Raw genomic sequence first — 16,567 nt, 5'->3', positions numbered from 1 at the left:
CGATAGCAGAGATGTGATATCTCAATGCTTATACCAAACCTGAGACCCTTCCTATGGCATGAGATGTGATATCCAACTCCTTCCCATTTCAATCCTGAGACCCTTCCTATAGCATGAGATGTGATATCTCAATGCTTCTACCAAACATGAGACCCTTCCTTTAGCATGAGATGTGATATCCATCTCCTTCCCATTCCAATCCTGAGACCCTTCCTATAGCATGAGATGTGATATCTCAATGCTTCTAATACCAAACCTGAGATCCTTCCGATAACATGAGATGTGATATCCAAATCCTTCCCCTTCCAAACCTGAGACCCTCCCTTTAGCATGAGATGTGATATCCAACTCCTTCCCATTCCAATCCTGAGACCCTTCTGATAGCATGAGATGTGATATCTCAATTCTTCTAATACTAAACCTGAGATCCTTCCGATAGCATAAGAAGTGATGTCTCAATGCTTCTAATACCAAACCTGGGACCCGTCCTATAACATGAGCTATTATATCCAAATCCTTCCCATTCCAATCCTGAAACCCTTCCTTTAGCATGAGATGTGATATCTCAATGTTTCTAATAAAAAACCTGAGACCCTTCCTATAGCAAGAGATGTGATATCCAGCTCCTTCCCATTCCAATCCTGAGACACTTCCTATAGCATGAGATGTGATATCTCAATGCTTCTAATACCAAACCTGAGACTCTTCCTATAACATGAGATGGGATATCCAACTCCTTCCCATTCCAATCCTGAGACCCTTCCGATAGCAGAGATGTGATATCTCAATGCTTATACCAAACCTGAGACCCTTCCTACGGCATGAGATGTCATATACAACTCCTTCCCATTCCAATCCTGAGACCCTTCCTATAGCATGAGATGTGATATCTCAATGCTTATACCAAACCTGAGACCCTTCCTATAGCATGAGATGTGATATCCACCTCCTTCCCATTCCAATCCTGAGACCCTTCCTATAGCATGAGATGTGATATCTCAATGCTTATACCAAACCTGAGACCCTTCCTACGGCATGAGATGTCATATACAACTCCTTCCCATTCCAATCCTGAGACCCTTCCTATAGCATGAGATGTGATATCTCAATGCTTATACCAAACCTGAGACCCTTCCTATAGCATGAGATGTGATATCCAACTCCTTCCCATTCCAATCCTGAGACCCTTCCTATAGCATGAGATGTGATATCTCAATGCTTATACCAAACCTGAGACCCTTCCTATAACATGAGATGGGATATCCAACTCCTTCCCATTCCAATCCTGAGACACTTCCGATAGCAGAGATGTGATATCTCAATGTTAGAAGCATTGGTAATTAGAAGCATTGAGATATCACATCTCATGCTATCGGAAGGATCTCAGGTTTGGTATTAGAAGCATTGAGATATCACATCTCATGCTATCAGAAGGGTCTCAGGATTGGAAGGGGAAGGATTTGGATATCACATCTCATGTTATCGGAAGGATCTCAGGTTTGGTATTAGAAGTATTGAGATATCACAACTCATGCTATAGGAAGGGTCTCAGGATTGAAATGGGAGGGAGTTGGATATCACATCTCATGCTAAAGGAAGTGTCTCAGGTTTGGTAGAAGCATTGAGATATCACATCTCATGCTATAGGAAGGGTCTCAGGATTGGAATGGGAAGGAGTTGGATATCACATCTCATGCTATAGGAAGGGTCTCAGGTTTGGTATAAGCATTGAGATATCACATGTCATGCTATAGGAAGGGTCTCAGGATTGGAATGGGAAGGAGTTGTATATGACATCTCATGCCGTAGGAAGGGTCTCAGGTTTGGTATAAGCATTGAGATATCACATCTCATGCTATAGGAAGGGTCTCAGGATTGGAATGGGAAGGAGTTGGATATCACATCTCATGCTATAGGAAGGGTCTCAGGTTTGGTATAAGCATTGAGATATCACATCTCATGCTATAGGAAGGGTCTCAGGATTGGAATGGGAAGGAGTTGTATATGACATCTCATGCCGTAGGAAGGGTCTCAGGTTTGATATAAGCATTGAGATATCACATCTCTGCTATCGGAAGGGTCTCAGGATTGGAATGGGAAGGAGTTGGATATCCCATCTCATGTTATAGGAAGAGTCTCAGGTTTGGTATTAGAAGCATTGAGATATCACATCTCATGCTATAGGAAGTGTCTCAGGATTGGAATGGGAAGGACTTGGATATCACATCTCATGCTATAGGGAGGCTCTCAAGTTTGATATTAGAAGCATTGAGATATCACATCTCTTGCTATAGGAAGGGTCTCAGGATTGGAATGGGAAGGAGTTGGATATCACATCTCATGCTATAGGAAGGGTCTCAGGTTTGGTATAAGCAGTGAGATATCACATCTCATGCTATAGGAAGTGTCTCAGGATTGGAATGGGAAGGAGTTGGATATCACATCTCATGTTATAGGAAGGATCTCAGGTTTGGTATAAGAATTGAGATATCACATCTCTGCTATCGGAAGGGTCTCAGGATTAGAATGGGAAGGAGTTGGATATTCCAATCTCATGTTATAGGAAGGGTCTCAGGTTTGGTATTAGAAGCATTGAGATATCACATCTCATGCTATAGGAAGGGTCTCAGGATTGGAATGGGAAGGACTTGGATATCACATCTCATGCTATAGGGAGGGTCTCAAGTTTGATATTAGAAGCATTGAGATATCACATCTCATGATATCGGAAGGGTCTCAGGATTGGAATGGGAAGGAGTTGGATATCACATCTCATGATAAAGGAAGGGTCTAAGGTTTGGAAGGGGAAGGATTTGGATATCACATCTCATGTTATAGGACGGGTCTCAGGTTTGGTATTAGAAGCATTGAGATATCAAGTCTCATGGTATAGGAAGGGTCTCAGGATTGGAATGGGAAGGAGTTGGATATCACATCTCAAGCTATAGGAAGGGTCTCAGGATTGGAATGGGAAGGACTTGGATATCACATCTCATGCTATAGGGAGTGTCTCAAGTTTGATATTAGAAGCATTGAGATATCACATTTCATGATATCGGAAGGGTCTCAGGATTGGAATGGGAAGGAGTTGGATATCACATCTCATGATAAAGGAAGGGTCTAAGGTTTGGAAGGGGAAGGATTTGGATATCACATCTCATGTTATAGGACGGGTCTCAGGTTTGGTATTAGAAGCATTGAGATATCAAGTCTCATGGTATAGGAAGGGGCTAAGAATTGGAATGGGAAGGAGTTGGATATCAAGTCTCATGGTATAGGAAGGGGCTCAGAATTGGAATGGGAAGGAGTTGGATATCACATCTCATGCTAAAGGGAGGGTCTCAGGTTTGGAAGGGGAAGGATTTGGATATAACATCTCATGTTATAGGAAGGATCTCAGGTTTGGTATTAGAAGCATTGAGATATCACATCTCAAGCTATCGGAAGGATCTCAGGTTTGGTATTAGAAGCATTGAGATATCACATCTCATGCTATCAGAAGGGTCTCAGGATTGGAAGGGGAAGGATTTGGATATCACATCTCATGTTATCGGAAGGATCTCAGGTTTGGTATTAGAAGTATTGAGATATCACATCTCATGCTATAGGAAGGGTCTCAGGATTGGAATGGGAAGGAGTTGGATATCACATCTCATGCTAAAGGAAGGGTCTCAGGTTTGGTAGAAGCATTGAGATATCACATCTCATGCTATAGGAAGGGTCTCAGGATTGGAATGGGAAGGACTTAGATATCACATATCATGCTATAGGGAGGGTCTCAGTTTTGATATTAGAAGCATTGAGATATCACATCTCATGCTATTCGAAGTGTCTCAGGATTGGAATGGGAAGGAGCTGGATTTCACATCTCATGCTAAAGGAAGGGTCTCAGGTTTGGAATGGGAAGGAGTTGGATATCACATCTCATGTTATAGGAAGGGTCTCAGGTTTGGTATAAGCATTGAGATATCACATCTCTGCTATCGGAAGTGTCTCAGGATTGGAATGGGAAGGAGTTGGATATCCCATCTCATGTTATAGGACGGGTCTCAGGTTTGTTATTAGAATCATTGAGATATCATATTGCATGCTGTAGGAAGGGTCTAAGGATTGGAATGGGAAGGACTTGGATATCACATCTCATGCTATAGATAGGCTCTCAGGTTTGGAAAGGGAAGGAGTTGGATATCACATTTCATGTTAGAGGAAGGATCTCAGGTTCGGTATTAGAGGCATTGAGATATCACATCTCATGCTATCGGAAGGGTCTCAGGATTGGAATGGGAAGGAGTTGGGTATCACATCTCATGCTATAGGAAGGGTCTCAAGTTTGGTATAAGCATTGAGATTTCACATCTCATGCTATAGGAAGGGTCTCAGGATTGGAATGGGAAGGAGTTGGATATCACATCTCATGTTATAGGAAGGATCTCAGGTTTGGTATAAGCATTGAGATATCACATCTCTGCTATCGGAAGGGTCTCAGGATTGGAATGGGAAGGAGTTGGATATCCAATCTCATGTTATAGGAAGAGTCTCAGGTTTGGTATTAGAAGCATTGAGATATCACATCTCATGCTATAGGAAGTGTCTCAGGATTGGAATGGGAAGGACTTGGATATCACTACTCATGCTATAGGGAGGGTCTCAAGTTTGATATTAGAAGCATTGAGATATCACATCTCATGCTATAGGAAGGGTCTCAGGATTGGAATGGGAAGGAGTTGGATATCACATCTCATGCTATAGGAAGGGTCTCACGTTTGGTATAAGCAGTGAGATATCACATCTCATGCTATAGGAAGGGTCTCAGGATTGGAATGGGAAGGAGTTGGATATCACATCTCATGTTATAGGAAGGATATCAGGTTTGGTATAAGCATTGAGATATCACATCTCTGCTATCGGAAGGGTCTCAGGATTGGAATGGGAAGGAGTTGGATATTCCCATCTCATGTTATAGGAAGGGTCTCAGGTTTGGTATTAGAAGCATTGAGATATCACATCTCATGCTGTATGAAGGGTCTCAGGATTGGAATGGGAAGGAGTTGGATATCACATCTCATGCTAAAGGGAGGGTCTCAGGTTTGGAAGGGGAAGGATTTGGATATCACATCTCATGTTATAGGAAGGATCACAGGTTTGGTATTAGAAGCATTGAGATATCACATCTCATGCTATAGGAAGTGTCTCAGGATTGGAATGGGAAGGACTTGGATATCACATCTCATGCTATAGGGAGGCTCTCAAGTTTGATATTAGAAGCATTGAGATATCACATCTCATGCTATAGGAAGGGTCTCAGGATTGGAATGGGAAGGAGTTGGATATCACATCTCATGCTATAGGAAGGGTCTCAGGTTTGGTATAAGCAGTGAGATATCACATCTCATGCTATAGGAAGTGTCTCAGGATTGGAATGGGAAGGAGTTGGATATCACATCTCATGTTATAGGAAGGATCTCAGGTTTGGTATAAGAATTGAGATATCACATCTCTGCTATCGGAAGGGTCTCAGGATTGGAATTTGAAGGAGTTGGATATTCCAATCTCATGTTATAGGAAGGGTCTCAGGTTTGGTATTAGAAGCATTGAGATATCACATCTCATGCTATAGGAAGGGTCTCAGGATTGGAATGGGAAGGACTTGGATATCACATCTCATGCTATAGGGAGGGTCTCAAGTTTGATATTAGAAGCATTGAGATATTACATCTCATGATATCGGAAGAGTCTCAGGATTGGAATGGGAAGGAGTTGGATATCACATCTCATGATAAAGGAAGGGTCTAAGGTTTGGAAGGGGAAGGATTTGGATATCACATCTCATGTTATAGGACGGGTCTCAGGTTTGGTATTAGAAGCATTGAGATATCAAGTCTCATGGTATAGGAAGGGGATCAGAATTGGAATGGGAAGGAGTTGGATGTCACATCTCAAGCTATAGGAAGGGTCTCAGGATTGGAATGGGAAGGACTTGGATATCACATCTCATGCTATAGGGAGGGTCTCAAGTTTGATATTAGAAGCATTGAGATATCACATCTCATGATATCGGAAGGGTCTCAGGATTGGAATGGGATGGAGTTGGATATCACATCTCATCATAAAGGAAGGGTCTAAGGTTTGGAAGGGGAAGGATTTGGATATCACATCTCATGTTATAGGACGGGTCTCAGGTTTGGTATTAGAAGCATTGAGATATCAAGTCTCATGGTATAGGAAGGGGCTCAGAATTGGAATGGGAAGGAGTTGGATATCAAGTCTCATGGTATAGGAAGGGGCTCAGAATTGGAATGGGAAGGAGTTGGATATCACATCTCATGCTAAAGGGAGGGTCTCAGGTTTGGAAGGGGAAGGATTTGGATATCACATCTCATGTTATAGGAAGGATCTCAGGTTTGGTATTAGAAGCATTGAGATATCACATCTCATGCTATCGGAAGGATCTCAGGTTTGGTATTAGAAGCATTGAGATATCACATCTCATGCTATCAGAAGGGTCTCAGGATTGGAAGGGGAAGGATTTGGATATCACATCTCATGTTATCGGAAGGATCTCAGGTTTGGTATTAGAAGTATTGAGATATCACAACTCATGCTATAGGAAGGGTCTCAGGATTGGAATGGGAGGGAGTTGGATATCACATCTCATGCTAAAGGAAGGGTCTCAGGTTTGGTAGAAGCATTGAGATATCACATCTCATGCTATAGGAAGGGTCTCAGGATTGGAATGGGAAGGAGTTGGATATCACATCTCATGCTATAGGAAGGGTCTCAGGTTTGGTATAAGCATTGAGATATCACATGTCATGCTATAGGAAGGGTCTCAGGATTGGAATGGGAAGGAGTTGTATATGACATCTCATGCCGTAGGAAGGGTCTCAGGTTTGGTATAAGCATTGAGATATCACATCTCATGCTATAGGAAGGGTCTCAGGATTGGAATGGGAAGGAGTTGGATATCACATCTCATGCTATAGGAAGGGTCTCAGGTTTGGTATAAGCATTGAGATATCACATCTCATGCTATAGGAAGGGTCTCAGGATTGGAATGGGAAGGAGTTGTATATGACATCTCATGCCGTAGGAAGGGTCTCAGGTTTGATATAAGCATTGAGATATCACATCTCTGCTATCGGAAGGGTCTCAGGATTGGAATGGGAAGGAGTTGGATATCCCATCTCATGTTATAGGAAGAGTCTCAGGTTTGGTATTAGAAGCATTGAGATATCACATCTCATGCTATAGGAAGTGTCTCAGGATTGGAATGGGAAGGACTTGGATATCACATCTCATGCTATAGGGAGGCTCTCAAGTTTGATATTAGAAGCATTGAGATATCACATCTCTTGCTATAGGAAGGGTCTCAGGATTGGAATGGGAAGGAGTTGGATATCACATCTCATGCTATAGGAAGGGTCTCAGGTTTGGTATAAGCAGTGAGATATCACATCTCATGCTATAGGAAGTGTCTCAGGATTGGAATGGGAAGGAGTTGGATATCACATCTCATGTTATAGGAAGGATCTCAGGTTTGGTATAAGAATTGAGATATCACATCTCTGCTATCGGAAGGGTCTCAGGATTAGAATGGGAAGGAGTTGGATATTCCAATCTCATGTTATAGGAAGGGTCTCAGGTTTGGTATTAGAAGCATTGAGATATCACATCTCATGCTATAGGAAGGGTCTCAGGATTGGAATGGGAAGGACTTGGATATCACATCTCATGCTATAGGGAGGGTCTCAAGTTTGATATTAGAAGCATTGAGATATCACATCTCATGATATCGGAAGGGTCTCAGGATTGGAATAGGAAGGAGTTGGATATCACATCTCATGATAAAGGAAGGGTCTAAGGTTTGGAAGGGGAAGGATTTGGATATCACATCTCATGTTATAGGACGGGTCTCAGGTTTGGTATTAGAAGCATTGAGATATCAAGTCTCATGGTATAGGAAGGGGCTCAGAATTGGAATGGGAAGGAGTTTGATATCACATCTCAAGCTATAGGAAGGGTCTCAGGATTGGAATGGGAAGGACTTGGATATCACATCTCATGCTATAGGGAGTGACTCAAGTTTGATATTAGAAGCATTGAGATATCACATCTCATGATATCGGAAGGGTCTCAGGATTGGAATGGGAAGGAGTTGGATATCACATCTCATGATAAAGGAAGGGTCTAAGGTTTGGAAGGGGAAGGATTTGGATATCACATCTCATGTTATAGGACGGGTCTCAGGTTTGGTATTAGAAGCATTGAGATATCAAGTCTCATGGTATAGGAAGGGGCTAAGAATTGGAATGGGAAGGAGTTGGATATCAAGTCTCATGGTATAGGAAGGGGCTCAGAATTGGAATGGGAAGGAGTTGGATATCACATCTCATGCTAAAGGGAGGGTCTCAGGTTTGGAAGGGGAAGGATTTGGATATAACATCTCATGTTATAGGAAGGATCTCAGGTTTGGTATTAGAAGCATTGAGATATCACATCTCAAGCTATCGGAAGGATCTCAGGTTTGGTATTAGAAGCATTGAGATATCACATCTCATGCTATCAGAAGGGTCTCAGGATTGGAAGGGGAAGGATTTGGATATCACATCTCATGTTATCGGAAGGATCTCAGGTTTGGTATTAGAAGTATTGAGATATCACATCTCATGCTATAGGAAGGGTCTCAGGATTGGAATGGGAAGGAGTTGGATATCACATCTCATGCTAAAGGAAGGGTCTCAGGTTTGGTAGAAGCATTGAGATATCACATCTCATGCTATAGGAAGGGTCTCAGGATTGGAATGGGAAGGACTTAGATATCACATATCATGCTATAGGGAGGGTCTCAGTTTTGATATTAGAAGCATTGAGATATCACATCTCATGCTATTCGAAGTGTCTCAGGATTGGAATGGGAAGGAGCTGGATATCACATCTCATGCTAAAGGAAGGGTCTCAGGTTTGGAATGGGAAGGAGTTGGATATCACATCTCATGTTATAGGAAGGGTCTCAGGTTTGGTATAAGCATTGAGATATCACATCTCTGCTATCGGAAGTGTCTCAGGATTGGAATGGGAAGGAGTTGGATATCCCATTTCATGTTATAGGACGGGTCTCAGGTTTGTTATTAGAATCATTGAGATATCATATTGCATGCTGTAGGAAGGGTCTAAGGATTGGAATGGGAAGGACTTGGATATCACATCTCATGCTATAGATAGGCTCTCAGGTTTGGAAAGGGAAGGAGTTGGATATCACATTTCATGTTAGAGGAAGGATCTCAGGTTCGGTATTAGAGGCATTGAGATATCACATCTCATGCTATAGGAAGGGTCTCAGGATTGGAATGGGAAGGAGTTGGGTATCACATCTCATGCTATAGGAAGGGTCTCAGGTTTGGTATAAGCATTGAGATTTCACATCTCATGCTATAGGAAGGGTCTCAGGATTGGAATGGGAAGGAGTTGGATATCACATCTCATGTTATAGGAAGGATCTCAGGTTTGGTATAAGCATTGAGATATCACATCTCTGCTATCGGAAGGGTCTCGGGATTGGAATGGGAAGGAGTTGGATATCCCATCTCATGTTATAGGAAGAGTCTCAGGTTTGGTATTAGAAGCATTGAGATATCACATCTCATGCTATAGGAAGTGTCTCAGGATTGGAATGGGAAGGACTTGGAATCACTACTCATGCTATATGGAGGGTCTCAAGTTTGATATTAGAAGCATTGAGATATCACATCTCATGCTATAGGAAGGGTCTCAGGATTGGAATGGGAAGGAGTTGGATATCACATCTCATGCTATAGGAAGGGTCTCACGTTTGGTATAAGCAGTGAGATATCACATCTCATGCTATAGGAAGGGTCTCAGGATTGGAATGGGAAGGAGTTGGATATCACACCTCATGCTAAAGGGAGGGTCTCAGGTTTGGAAGGGGAAGGATTTGGATATCACATCTCATGTTATAGGAAGGATCACAGGTTTGGTATTAGAAGCATTGAGATATCACATCTCATGCTATCGGAAGGGTCTCAGGATTGGAATGGGAAGGAGTTGGATATCACATCTCATGCTATAGGAAGGGTCTCAGGTTTGGAACGGGAAGGAGTTGGATATCACATCTCATGTTATAGGAAGAGTCTCAGGTTTGGTATAAGCATTGAGATATCACATCTCTGCTATCGGAGGTGTCTCAGGATTGGGATGGGAAGGAGTTGGATATTACATCTCATGCTATAGGAAGGGTATCAGGTATGGAACGGGAAGGAGTTGTATATCCCATCTCATGTTATAGGACCGGTCTCAGGTTTGGTATTAGAAGCATTGAGATATCACATCGCATGCTGTAGGAAGGATCTCAGGTTTGGAATGGGAAGGAATTGGATATCACATCTCATGTCATAGGAAGTATCTCAGGTTTGGTATTAGAAGCATTGAGATATCACATCTCATGCTATAGGAATGGTCTCAGGATTGGAATGGGTAGGAGTTGGATATTACATTCTTGCTATAGGAAGGGTCTCATGTTTGGAATGGGAAGGAGTTGGATATCACATATGCTATAGGAAGGGTCTCAGGTTTGGAACGGGAAGGAGTTGGATATCACATCTCATGTTATAGGAAGGGTCTCAGGTTTGGTATAAGCATTGAGATATCACATCTCTGCTATCGGAGGTGGCTCAGGATTGGAATGGGAAGGAGTTGGATATCCCATCTCATGTTATAGGACGGGTCTCTGGTTTGGTATTAGAATCATTGAGATATCACATCGCATGCTGTAGGAAGGGTCTAAGGATTGGAATGGGATGGACTTGGATATCACATCTCATGCTATAGGTAGGCTCTCAGGTTTGGTATAAGCATTGAGATATCACATCTCATGCTATAGGAAGGGTCTCGGGATTGGAATGGGAAGGATTTGGATATCACATCTCATGCTATAGGAAGGGTCTCAGGTTTGGTATAAGCATGGAGATATCACTTCTCATGCTATAGGAAGTGTCTCAGGATTGGAATGGGAAGGGGTTGGATATCACATCTCATGTTATAGGAAGGATCTCAGGTTTGGTATTAGAAGCATTGAGACATCACATCTCATGCTATAGGAAGGGTCTCAGGATTGGAATGGGAAGGAGTTGGATATCACATCTCATGCTAAAGGGAGGGTCTTAGGTTTGGAAGGGGAAGGATTTGGATATTACATCTTGTGTTATAGGAATGATCTCAGGTTTGGTATTAGAAGCATTGAGATATCACATCTCATGCTATCGGAAGGATCTCAGGATTGGAATGGGAAGGAGTTCGATATCACATCTCATGCTATAGGAAGGGTCTCAGGATTGGAATGGGAAGGAGTTTTATATGACATCTCATGCCATAGGAAGGATCTCAGTTTTGGTTTTAGAAGCATTGAGACATCACATCTCATGTTATAGGAAGGGTCTCAGGATTGGAATGGGAAGGAGTTGGATATCACATCTCATGCTATAGGAAGGGTCTCAGGTTTGGTATAAGCATTGAGATATCACATCTCATGCTATAGGAAGGGTCTCAGGATTGGAATGGGAAGGAGTTGTATATGACATCTCATGCCACAGGAAGGGTCTCAGGTTTGGTATAAGCATTGAGATATCACATCTCTGCTATCGGAAGGGTCTCAGGATTGCAATGGGAAGGAGTTGGATATCCCATCTTATGTTATAGGAAGGGTCTCAGGTTTGGTATTAGAAGCATTGAGATATCACATCTCATGCTATAGGAAGGGTCTCAGGATTGGAATGGGAAGGACTTGGATATCACATCTCATGCTATAGGGAGGATCTCACGTTTGGAAAGGGAAGGAGTTGGATATCACATTTCATGTTAGAGGTAGGATCTCAGGTTTGTTATTAGAGGCATTGAGATATCACATCTCATGCTATCAGAAGGGTCTCAGGATTGGAAGGGGAAGGATTTGGATATCACATCTCATGTTAAAGGGAGGGTCTCAGGAATGGAAGGGGAAGGATTTGGATATCACATCTCATGTTATAGGAAGGATCTCAGGTTTGGTATTAGAAGCATTGAGATATCACATCTCATGCTATCGGAAGGATCTCAGGTTTGGTATTAGAGGCATTGAGATATCACATCTCATGCTAAAGGGAGGGTCTCGGGTTTGGAAGGGAAAGGATTTGGATATCACATCTCTTGTTATAGGAAGGATCACAGGTTTGGTATTAGAAGCATTGAGATATCACATCTCATGCTATCGGAAGGGTCTCAGGATTGGAATGGGAAGGAGTTGGATATCACATCTCATGCTATAGGAAGGGTCTCAGGTTTGGAACGGGAAGGAGTTGGATATCACATCTCATGTTATAGGAAGAGTCTCAGGTTTGGTATAAGCATTGAGATATCACATCTCTGCTATCGGAGGTGTCTCAGGATTGGGATGGGAAGGAATTGGATATCACATCTCATGCTATAGGAAGGGTATCAGTTTTGGAACATGAAGGATTTGGATATCACATACCTGCACGCGCTGGTGCCAACGGGCAAAAGGAGAAGCTCTTTGAAGGAAGTCAGGCAGTTCAGTTTAGTGCACGAAAGAAGAAGAACAAGTTCCGCGACTCAAGCGCAGCCTCCACAGTGGGCAGAAGCAGAGTGCGAGTACGGACAAGGGTGCTGTTTTACACAGCGGGGAAAAGCAATGGGCTCCTGCAGGAGGGCGACCAGATCCTAGCTATGCTACTCACCGGTCCCCGATGCAAGCAGACCCAGGCTTCTCCGCGTCAGTTTCAGCAGCTGGCAGGTTCAGAAGAGCAGGGAACGCCTCGTCGTCGTGTAGAGCAAAAAGACGTCCCAATCGAAGAAACCTGCACAGTTTGTTGCCACAGCAGGGCAACGGAGCGGCCGTGTGTATCTGAGCCAAATGTCTCAATGCTTCTAATACCAAACCTGAGATCCTTCCGATAGCTTGAGATGTGATATCTCAATGCTTCTAATACCAAACCTGTGATCCTTCCTATAACAAGAGATGTGATATCCAAATCCTTTCCCTTCCAAACCCGAGACCCTCCCTTTAGCATGAGATGTGATATCTCAATGCCTCTAATACCAAACCTGAGATCCTTCGGATAGCATGAGATGTGATATCTCAATGCTTCTAATACCAAACCTGAGATCCTTCCTATAACATGAGATGTGATATCCAAATCCTTCCACTTCCATTCCTGAGACCCTCCCTTTAGCATGAGATGTGATATCCAACTCCTTCCCATTCCAATCCTGAGACCCTTCTGATAGCATGAGATGTGATATCTCAATGCCTCTAATAACAAACCTGAGATCCTACCTCTAACATGAAATGTGATATCCAACTCCTTCCCTTTCCAAACGTGAGACCCTCCCTATAGCATGAGATGTGATATCCAAGTCCTTCCCATTCCAATCCTGAGACCCTTCCTATAGCATGAGATGTGATATCTCAATGCTTCTAATACCAAACCTGAGACCCTTCCTATAACATAAGATGGGATATCCAACTCCTTCCCATTGCAATCCTGAGACCCTTCCGATAGCAGAGATGTGATATCTCAATGCTTATACCAAACCTGAGACCCTTCCTGTGGCATGAGATGTCATATACAACTCCTTCCCATTCCAATCCTGAGACCCTTCCTATAGCATGAGATGTGATATCTCAATGCTTATACCAAACCTGAGACCCTTCCTATAGCATGAGATGTGATATCCAACTCCTTCCCATTCCAATCCTGAGACCCTTCCTATAACATGAGATGTGATGTCTCAATGCTTCTAAAACCAAAACTGAGATCCTTCCTATGGCATGAGATGTCATATAAAACTCCTTCCCATTCCAATCCTGAGACCCTTCCTATAGCATGAGATGTGATATCGAACTCCTTCCCATTCCAATCCTGAGATCCTTCCGATAGCATGAGATGTGATATCTCAATGCTTCTAATACCAAACCTGAGATCATTCCTATAACACAAGATGTAATATCCAAATCCTTCCCCTTCCAAACCTGAGACCCTCCCTTTAGCATGAGATGTGATATCCCACTCCTTCCCATTCCAATCCTGAGACCCTTCCTATAGCATGAGATGTGATGTCTCAATGCTTCTAATACCAAACCTGAGATCCTTCCTATAACATGAGATGTGATATCCAACTCCTTCCCATTCCAATCCTGAGACACTTCCTATAGCATGAGAAGTGATATCTCCATGCTTATACCAAACCTGAGACCCTTCCTATAGCATGAGATGTGATATCCAAATCCTTCCCATTCCAATCCCGAGACCCTTCCTATAGCATGAGATGTGATATCTCAATGCTTATACCAAATCTGAGAGCCTACCTATAGCATGAGATGTGATATCCAAGTCCATCCCATTCCAATCCTTAGACCCTTCCTACAGCATGCGATGTGATATCTCAATGATTCTAATGCCAAACCAGAGACCCGTCCTATAACATGAGATGGGATATCCAACTCCTTCCCATTCCAATCCTGAGCCACCTCCGATAGCAGAGATGTGATATCTCAATGCTTATACCAAACCTGAGACCCTTCCTATAACATGAGATGTGATATCCAACTCCTTCCCGTTCCAAACCTGAGACCCTTCCTATAGCATATGTGATATCCAACTCCTTCCCATTCCAAACATGAGACCCTTCCTATAGCAAGAATGTAATATCCAACTTCTACCCATTCCAATCATGAGACCATTCCTATAGCATGAGATGTGATATCTCAATGCTTCTAATACCAAACCTGAGATACTTCCTATGACATGAGATGTGATATCCAATTCCTTCCCATTCCAAACCTGAGATCCTTCCTACAGCATGCGATGTGATATCTCAATGCTTCTAATACCAAACCTGAGACCCGTCCTATAACATGAGATGGGATATCCAACTCCTTCCCGTTCCATACCTGATACCCTTCCTATAGCATGAGATGTAATATCCAACTCCTTCCCATCCCAATCCTGAGACACCTCCGATAGCAGAGATGTGTTATCTCAATGCTTATACCAAACCTGAGACTCTTCCTATAACATGAGATGTGATATCCAACTCCTTCCCGTTCCAAACCTGAGACCCTTCCTATAGCATGAGATGTGATATCCAACTCCTTCCCATTCCAATCCTGAGACCCTTCCGATAGCATGAGATGTGATATCTCAATGCTTCTAATACCAAACCTGTGATCCTTCCTATAACATGAGATGTGATATCCAAATCCTTCCCCTTCCAAACCTGAGACCCTCCCTTTAGCATGAGATGTGATATCCAACTCCTTCCCATTCCAATCCTGAGACCCTTCCTATAGCATGAGATGTGATATCTCACTGCTTATACCAAACGTGAGACCCTTCCTATAGCATGAGATGTGATATCCAACTCCTTCCCATTCCAATCCTGAGACCCTTCCTATAGCATGAGATGTGATATCTCAATGCTTCTAATATCAAACTTGAGACCCTCCCTATAGCTTGAGATGTGATATCCAACTCCTTCCCATTCCAATTCTGAGCCCCTTCCTATAGCATGAGATGTGATATCTCACTGCTTATACCAAACCTGAGACCCTTCCTATAGCATGAGATGTGATATCCAACTCCTTCCCATTCCAATCCTGAGACCCTTCCTATAGCATGAGATGTGATATCTCAATGCTTCTAATATCAAACTTGAGAGCCTCCCTATACCATGAGATGTGATATCCAAGTCCTTCCCATTCCAATCCTGAGACACTTCCTATAGCATGAGATGTGATATCTCAATGCTTCTAATACCAAACCTGTGATCCTTCCTATAACATGAGATGTGATATCCAAATCCTTCCCCTTCCAAACCTGAGACCCTTCCTATAGCATGAGATGTGATATCCAACTCCTTCCCATTCCAATCCTGAGACCCTTCCGATAGCATGAGATGTGATATCTCAATGCTTCTAATACCAAACCTGTGATCCTTCCTATAACATGAGATGTGATATCCAAATCCTTCCCCTTCCAAACCTGAGACCCTCCCTTTAGCATGAGATGTGATATCCAACTCCTTCCCATTCCAATCCTGAGACCCTTCATACAGCATGAGATGTGATATCTCAATGCTTCTAATACCAAACCTGAGACCCTTCCTATAACATGAGATGGGAATATCCAACTCCTTCCCATTCCAATCCTGAGACCCTTCCGATAGCAGAGATGTGATATCTCAATGCTTATACCAAACCTGATATCCTTCCTATAACATGAGATGTGATATCCAACTCCTTCCCATTCCAATCCTGAGACCCTTCCTATAGCATGAGATGTGATATCTCACTGCTTATACCAAACGTGAGACCCTTCCTATAGCATGAGATGTGATATCCAACTCCTTCCCATTCCAATCCTGAGACCCTTCCTATAGCATGAGATGTGATATCTCAATGCTTCTAATATCAAACTTGAGACCCTCCCTATAGCATGAGTAGTGATATCCAAGTCCTTCCCATTCCAATCCTGAGACACTTCCTATAGCATGAGAT

The sequence above is a fragment of the Ambystoma mexicanum genome, chromosome 4q (genome assembly GCF_040938575.1).
Source record: "Ambystoma mexicanum isolate Mex_15411 chromosome 4q, UKY_AmexF1_1, whole genome shotgun sequence".
In the NCBI taxonomy this organism is placed as follows: Eukaryota; Metazoa; Chordata; class Amphibia; order Caudata; family Ambystomatidae; genus Ambystoma; species Ambystoma mexicanum.
The sequence above is the reverse complement of the archived record's forward strand: the minus strand, read 5'-3'. Positions refer to the sequence as shown.